Source organism: Hyperolius riggenbachi, chromosome 7, assembly GCF_040937935.1.
Source record: "Hyperolius riggenbachi isolate aHypRig1 chromosome 7, aHypRig1.pri, whole genome shotgun sequence".
Classification (NCBI taxonomy): Eukaryota; Metazoa; Chordata; class Amphibia; order Anura; family Hyperoliidae; genus Hyperolius; species Hyperolius riggenbachi.
The window spans coordinates 109,424,498-109,432,553 of NC_090652.1; positions in this window are offsets into that span (position 1 = coordinate 109,424,498).

Sequence of the window (8,056 nt, forward strand, 5' to 3'; positions counted from 1 at the left end):
TCTAATAATCATTTACGGCCGTTCATACAAAGAATTGTTCGTAAATGATTGTTTGGCAAATTGTATTGTTGGTGGTCACCTTTAGCATTAGGTAGCCAGAGGTGCTCTCAGTATTAAGTAATTAGAGGTGCCCCTGACTGAAGGGAGATCTCGTCAGTGGAATGCTGACAATCGGGTGAGTAACCTCTCATTTACACTCTCATCAGGACTCTGAATAGGGAATGAGGGAGGGAGACACTAGGGGAGGGGAGTGAGCCGCCTTTCAATCCTCAGGCGCCTGTAGGCACATGCCTACAGTGCCTTATGGTAAATCTGGCCCTGCAGAATACAGTGAAAAATAATGCGCTGGAGTGGTACTGTGCTTGTTACTAATGTGGCAAACAATAGCAGTAGTACTGTGCACAGCTCTGAGTGGGTGCCAGTGGGCTGTGGAATGTTACATACAGAGAGAGATATGCAATAGTTCTATCATTGAAAATACTGAATATTGTTCCTGCAACTTAATGAGAGAACAGCAGTAGTGTGCACACAGCTCTGGGTGTCAGTGGGCTGTGGAGTGTCACACACAAAATAAAAAACAGGAGACTGATGCACTAGCCCTCAAAAGGGCTATTTGAAGTGCTTTCAGCTAGTAGTCAGTGAGGAACAAGAACACAGGCCTAGCTAATGCTTTCCCTATCTGCAGCAAGTCTGACCCTGTTTTCACTAACAGCAGCCAGCAGAGAATACGGCCACCGCAACTGCTTTTTAATAGGGTGGTGGGAAGTCCAGTGGAGGGGGTGCTAGCTGATTGGCTGCCATGTGTCTGCTCACTGTGAGGTAAGGGGTCAAAGTTTAGCTCCATGATGATGTATAGGGGATGGATGATCGAAGCGAACATGCCAAATGTTCGCTTTTCACTGCGGACGCGAACAGCGGAAATGCGCCGGGAACTGTCCGCTGGTGAACAGTTCAGGCCATCTCAATTGATAATTCCACCAGCTGTGCCCAACTGCTTATGTCATCAGCAAACATATTTATTCCTCCACCAGCTTGCACCATCAGCCGGAAGATCTGTAGTACTATCCACTTCTGCTGTTTTAACAACCTCTGCGGTCACTTCCAAAGATCCACCCAGTACCACTACTTCATTCATCAACAATGTGGATCTATGTGGTGTGATAATACTCACCATTGAGCTTTCTTCAGCAAATACACCTAGAAGCAAGATCATTAAATGCTTGCAAAAGCATGTTTATCTGTTTTAACTCAAGGGAACCTGAGTTGAGAGGGATATGGAGGCTACCATATGTATGTCCTTTTAAACAATACCAGTTGCCTGGCAGCCCTGCTGATCAATCTGACATCAGTAGTGTCTGAATCACACAACTGAAACAAGCATGCAGCTAATCTTGTCAGATTTATGTCAGAAACATCTAATCTTCATGATTGTTTAGAGTCTATGGTTAAAAGTATTAGAGGCAAAGTATAAGCAGGGCTGCCAGGCAACTGGTATTGTTTAAAATAATAATAATAAAATAAAAAATGTCAACTTTTATATCCCTCTCACTTTAGGTTCCCTTTAAAGCAATCCTGAATATTAAAAAAAAAAGTTTGATACCAGGCTCGTCATTAGGGGCAAAGATCTGGGGCCAGCGCACCTAATCTGTTGCCATAGTGCCCCGGTTGTCAATATGAGCAGCGTCCCTGACAGTGCCCAGAATATGCAGCTGCCTCATACACACAGCTGAGCTCACCTCTTGCTTGTGTATGCGCAGAGTTGCTGTTTGTTCTCAGTGTTGGCTGGCCTGATGCATTTCTTCCTATCTCCGATGTCCCGGGGCTGCAGCAACCTTCGGCACTGCAGTGGATCAGATGTATAAACCTAAAACAGCTCATCTTGGTGGAGGGGCGGGAACAAGTAACTAAAGTGGCATCCTCTTAGCTCCACTCCCACACCGACATGCATGTTGAGCTTGCCATCAGCAAGACCAGCCTGGACACCTCGGCTGCAGCTAGGAGAGCTGTAGCAGCCACAAGTAATTAACCACTTGCCGACCACTCCACGCCAATTGGCGTGGGCATGGCGGCAGCCCCAGGACCGCTCAACGCCAATTGGCGTGAAGTCCTGGGGTGGGGCTTAGCAGGAGATGCGCGCGCATCACCGCTTGAATGACGGAGCTCTGCTCCGTCATCAGTCTCCCAGTCTCCCAATGTACAGCGCTGCGATCTAAGAAAGCCCTGTACTGGGGACAGCCGTGTCACTTGGCTGTCCCCTATAAAAGGATCAGGAGCGATCGGCTCTCATAGGCTGATGCCTATGACAGCCGATCGCGGTGATTGACTGGCGGGGGGAGGGAGGGCTGGGAATTAAAAGAAAAAAAAAAGACAAATTTAGTATTTTAAAAAAAACCAAAATAAATAAAAAAAATAAATAAACAAACAGGGCAGCAGCGATCAGAGCCCACCAACAGAAATATCTGTTGGTGGGCAAAAAAGATGGGGATCCCTTGTGTCTGGAGTTGTACGGCCCTGCAGCGAGCCCTTACAGCTGCAGTGGCCTGATTTGTAAAAAAAATAGCCTGGTCACTGGGGGGGGGGGGGGTAAAGCATGTGAGAAACCTGAAGTGAATTAAAAAAGACAGCAGTTTAACTTACCTGGGGCTTCTACTGGCCCCCCTGCGACAAACCATTTGTCTGGTCCCCCACAGCGACTCACTTTCGTTTACAGTGACTGAGCCAGTCGATGGTCACTGTGCCTGCGCAGGGGTGGATGGAGGGCACTTTGCCTCATTGTCTTGCTTGAGGAGGGGGGACAGGCAGTGAGTATAATGGGGACACTGAACATAATTTTGCCCTAAGCTTAATTGTTTTACTTGAGGAGATACTGAGCCCAATTTGAGTATTTACCTCGGTAGGGGAAGCCTTTGAATCCTTCCTAATCTTCCCCCCTCCCCATCCGCCTTCCCCCCTGAAAGCCCCTCAACAAGGGCTTGTTAATGGATCTCAGCCCCACTGCGCAGACATGGACATCTTGCGCCTTTGCACTAGCATGAAGCCAAATGGACTTTTTCCGGACTATCCCATGGCTCCCCTCTACTGAGGTAAGTATTAAACTTTTTTTTCTACATTCACTTCAGGATTGCTTTAAAATCGTTTAACTTTAAAAAAAAAAAAAAAAAGAATAAAATGAATTAGTATCATTATCAGTATTATTGTCCTAATAATGTATTATTGTTATTGTTAAGCTGCAGATAGGGAAGAATTATGCATTTAATTTATTACAGTGGTGCTTGAAAGGTTGCCCTTTTAAATTTTCAAAAATTCCGGCGTAAATATGTCCTAAATCGTTATCTGTTTTTCATACAAGTCCTAAAGCTAGGGCAGTTGAGTGCCCAATTAAACAAAACATCCAATACACAATGTTTGATCATTTATTGAATAAAAGGAATGGAGTTACATCCCCGTATGCGCTTTCAGTAGCTGGTGAGCCCAATAACTGGAACTAAACACTCCTGGTAACTTTTGAGCAATCCAACTCCACAGATTGGATGAACTTTAGCCCGTTCCTCCTTATAGAACAGTTTTGGTTCAAGAACATTGGTGGGCTTCCTCACATAAACTGCCCCCATTAGGACCTTTCACAGCTGTATACACAAGCTGATTTATGGGCAACCTTTCAAGCAATCGATCTTTAGGATTGATTTCTCAGTTGGTGAGTGACTGGTTGAAAAAGCAACAGTGACTTTTCTGACCAGCTCTTTGTTGCGAACAATTTCTCGCATGTTCCTGTATATTGAGGTCAGTCCACTGTACATGTGAATAGTGGGATTTCTGCAGAAATGATCAATATTTACGTGAATGTCCAAGAGCTCAACGGCCAGGAAAATAAAAATTTACATTTCATATTGATCTCCAATCCCCAGCAGAATTATAATTTGGCTCAAAGAAAATGTCCAGTAAGGATGAGCAAATGTATCCATTTTGCTAATTTTCATTGAAGTCTATGGGGCTGAATTTCATGGTTTACAGCAAAGCCCATTCATCATAACAACACCAAATTTGGTATGTACAGTATATACAGTTTTCGAAAATACTTATAGTTTTTGAGAAAACTGATTTGAAATTTTAGATTGTAAAATGCATTTTAGACCAGTGAGTGCAGTGTCATAATGGAACTTGTGTTTGCTTATTGTAAAGCACCCATACATGCTATTGTTAAAGTTTGATAGAACTCTGACATAACATTAAATAAAAATGTGTTTTTCTACTTTTTATTACCCATACCATTATCATATTTTTTTTTTTGTGCACAAGTAATATTGTCTGTTTACAAATTCCCAAAGTACAGTTTATCTACTCGGAAAGCTGCCAATGCATTTTATTGCATAGTTGCTGTATTTATATATTAAAATCTATCTAGTGATCACTTCTCAGCTCTTTCTGCTTACCAACTCAGTACAGCTCAGTTTCAGCTATTTGCTAATGTTTACTAAATGTATCTGACAAAGGAATGTAAACAAAAGATAATGTTATCACCACTTCGGATGCAGCCAGAAGCTTTCAGCTGAAGCAAGGAGCTTTCCACTGAAGAACAAAGTGCTCTGTTTAACTGTTTGAATTTTGTTCTACTACAATTTTTCTTTCTTTAATTATTTATATTGCATTAATAATAAAACGACTAAAAAGTCATTTTATGTGTTCAGCTACCCCTGCTATTCAGCCGCACCAACCGAATTCTAGCTTCTGAAGAGTCGCTACTATTGTTGATAGCTAGATACAATAGAGTGTGTTTAACCGTTTTATTTGCAGGTCTAGAGTCAGCCAGTCAGTGTGATTCTCTGTCCCATGGTAACAGAGATGGTGGCAGCCTAGTATTTTGTGTTTAATAGATCGCACGCCTCCCTCTGGTCTGTCTGCTGCCAATATTCCAGCGGTTTCTGTGCACTGATTGCGACCACAGATTACATGGTCTGGGTGCTGAAACCGATTGGAAGGCATTGTGCGGTCCGGGCCACTAGGTGGCGTGTGACAGTATGCAGAGGAGATCTCTTCCTGTCTTAGCATATTCAACTATTTTTGTCAAATATTTTACCAGTGGATTTCAGGGGTCAGCAGCAAAGATGAGTGGATCGGCCAGAGAGGTATGTCGTCCATAAAATCCCATATCTGTATTGTTGTTTCTTAGAATTGACTTCAGGTATTATCACTATTCAATGCACATGTAGAGGTGATCGTTACCTCTACAAAACCAATAGAGAGCTAGTGCAGCAGTTGGAGAAGGCCCTGGTCTAGGGGTTCTGGTGCAGTTGTAGCCTCTTTATACCCTATTGCTATACCACTGGTATCAGGCACTTGGCAGGAAAAGAGTAGCAGGGAGCTGCAGCATCCCCGGTCGCTCATCAGAGCAGGTGCCTGCGTGGGTCAGTTTCTGTTTGTGCGACATCACTTTCTTCCACTTAGCCCACAAAGAGCATAAAATAAGACTATTGATTGCCGTGGTGAAGGCATGTGAAGCACTATCAGGCAAAGAAAGGATTTATGAATTCTGTGAAAATGGCCTTGAATGGGTGACTGTGAAGTGTTTCTCTTCACATAAATTCCATTCTTAGTTTAGAACAGTAATTATTTTGACATATAGATGTGATTGAATCTTGTATTGTGACTGCTCTTATGGTTTTGATACTAGGCAAGAACTGCAAATTACTGTACATCATACAGCATGTCACAAAAATCTGAGATGAAAAGGTATAAAAGTTTATATATACCTGGGGCTTCCTCCAGCCCCCTCCATGCCAACCACTCGCTATCCTCCTCCGCCTCCTGCATTGTCCAATAGAAGCCCCATTAGCTTCGCTAGTCGGAGCGGGTGCAGTCCGCCCGTTTAGATGGTGTCATGTGTGTGGGGCGGCAACCAAGTGAGGAGTACAAAGCCAAATGTGTTTTGCCTACAGTAATGTATGATGGTGGAGGCGTCATGGTTTGGGTTCATTGAGGGATCCATGGCTGCTAATGTGTACCGGGCCACATGGCAGTATGCCAACATGATAATGCCTGGAATACATGATAAAGCTTCCAATCAGGACAGTCTCTAGGCCAAACTGTTCCCAGGGCAAGGGTGTAAAAATTGTGCCCCCCCCCCCCCCCCCCAACCCCCTGTGGACTCGAGAATGTTGTTTGTGATGCGGTATTTAGCCCCCAGTATAGGTAGCCAGGTCTAGGTGCCTCCAATATAGGTATCCAGGTTTATGTAGCTAGGTACTGTATATGTGCCCCAGTATAGGTCACCAGGTATAGGTGCCCCCAATAAAGGTATCCAGGTATAGGTGCCCCGAGTATAGGTAGCTAGGTATAGGTGCCCCCCATATGGGTATCCAGGTATAGGTGCCCACACACTATAAGTAGCTAGGTATAGGTGCCCCTCAGTATAGGTTAGCTTGGTATAGGTGCCCCCAGTAAAGGTAGCCATGCATAGGTGTCCCCAGGTGTCCCCAGTATAGATAGCCAGGTGCACTCAGTATAGGTAGACAGGTAGACAGGTATAGGCATCCCCAGTACAGGTTAGCTAGGTATAGGTGTTCCCAGTATAGGTGCCCCCCTGCAGCGATCCCCAGTGCTGTTACTCACTGTGCCTCTCTCCAGCACCAATCGCAGCAGCTCTGGTTGCTGCATCCCTGCTGCATACAACTCTGGTATTCTCTGTGAGGAGCATCAGGAGTTGGCGTCATGATGTAATCAAGGTCATGACATCAAGTCTCAATGCTCCGCACAGAGAAGATCAGAGCTGTATGCGGTGGGGATGCTGCGATCGGAGATGCTGCGATCGGCGCTGGAGAGAGGCACCATGAGTAACAGCACCGTAGATTGCTGCGGGGGGGCACCTATATTAGGGCACCTACCGTATAGCTGGCTAACGTATACCAGGGCTCCTCTATCTGGCTAACCTATACTGGGGGAAAATTATACAATGTAAAACCTCCTGAGTGGCATGCCCGACACAGTGTGTCACACGGCTGTCCCCAGTACATCGCTGCCGTGGATCGCAGTGCTGTATACAGTAAATAGACAGCGGTTTCGCCGTGTAACAATATCCTAGCTGCTATCGCCGCTGGGAGACTGATGGGGAGTGGAGCTCCGTCATTCATGCGGAGATGCTGCAAATGCCCGCCGCAGGACTTGACGCCAATTGGCGTTAGGTGGTCCTGGGGCTGCCGCCGTGCTTACGCCTGTTGGCGTGAGGCGGTTGTTTTTAATTAACTTACAATAGTTTATACAACAATGTAACGTGTGCTGGCAGATTATGGCGGATTATGATGCACAATTATGCGTTGAAGTAGAGTGACCAGATTTTTGTGGGTCCAACCTGGGACGGGGAGGGGGGGCGAAAAGTGGGGAGGACTGAGGAGCGCAAAGCAACGAAGACTGGGGGGGGGGGCTGCAGTGCGCACAGCGCGCCGTGGCGAAAAATGGGCGTGGCCATGACATTGTATGGGCAGAGCTAATGTAATGATGTAACAGCGAGGCATAAGACAAACGAGACTTTGCATCATGGGTGTGCAGAAACTGTGTGATGCTAATAGTATACCGTAACCACAAACCAGCAAACATAGCCATCTGTGACCATTAAATAATAAATGCAGTAACAGTTACCCCGGATCCCCAGAAAATAAACTCAATGGGCAACATGTCAGCACAAAATAAATGCAATGCAGGCAACATGTGAGTATAAAATAAATGCAATGCGGGCAACATGTCAGTACAAAATAAACGCAATGCGGGCAAACATGTCAGTACAAAATAAACGCAATGCGGGCAAACATGTCAGTACAAAATAAACGCAATGCGGGCAAACATGTCAGTACAAAATAAACGCAACGCGGGCAAACATGTCAGTACAAAATAAACACAATGCGGGCAAACATGTCAGTACAAAATAAACGCAATGCGGGCAAACATTTCACCAGAAAATTAACGCAATGCGGGCACACATTTCACCAGAAAATAAACACAATGCGGGAAAACATTTCACCAGAAAATAAACGCAATGCGGGCAAACATGTCAGTACAAAATAAACGC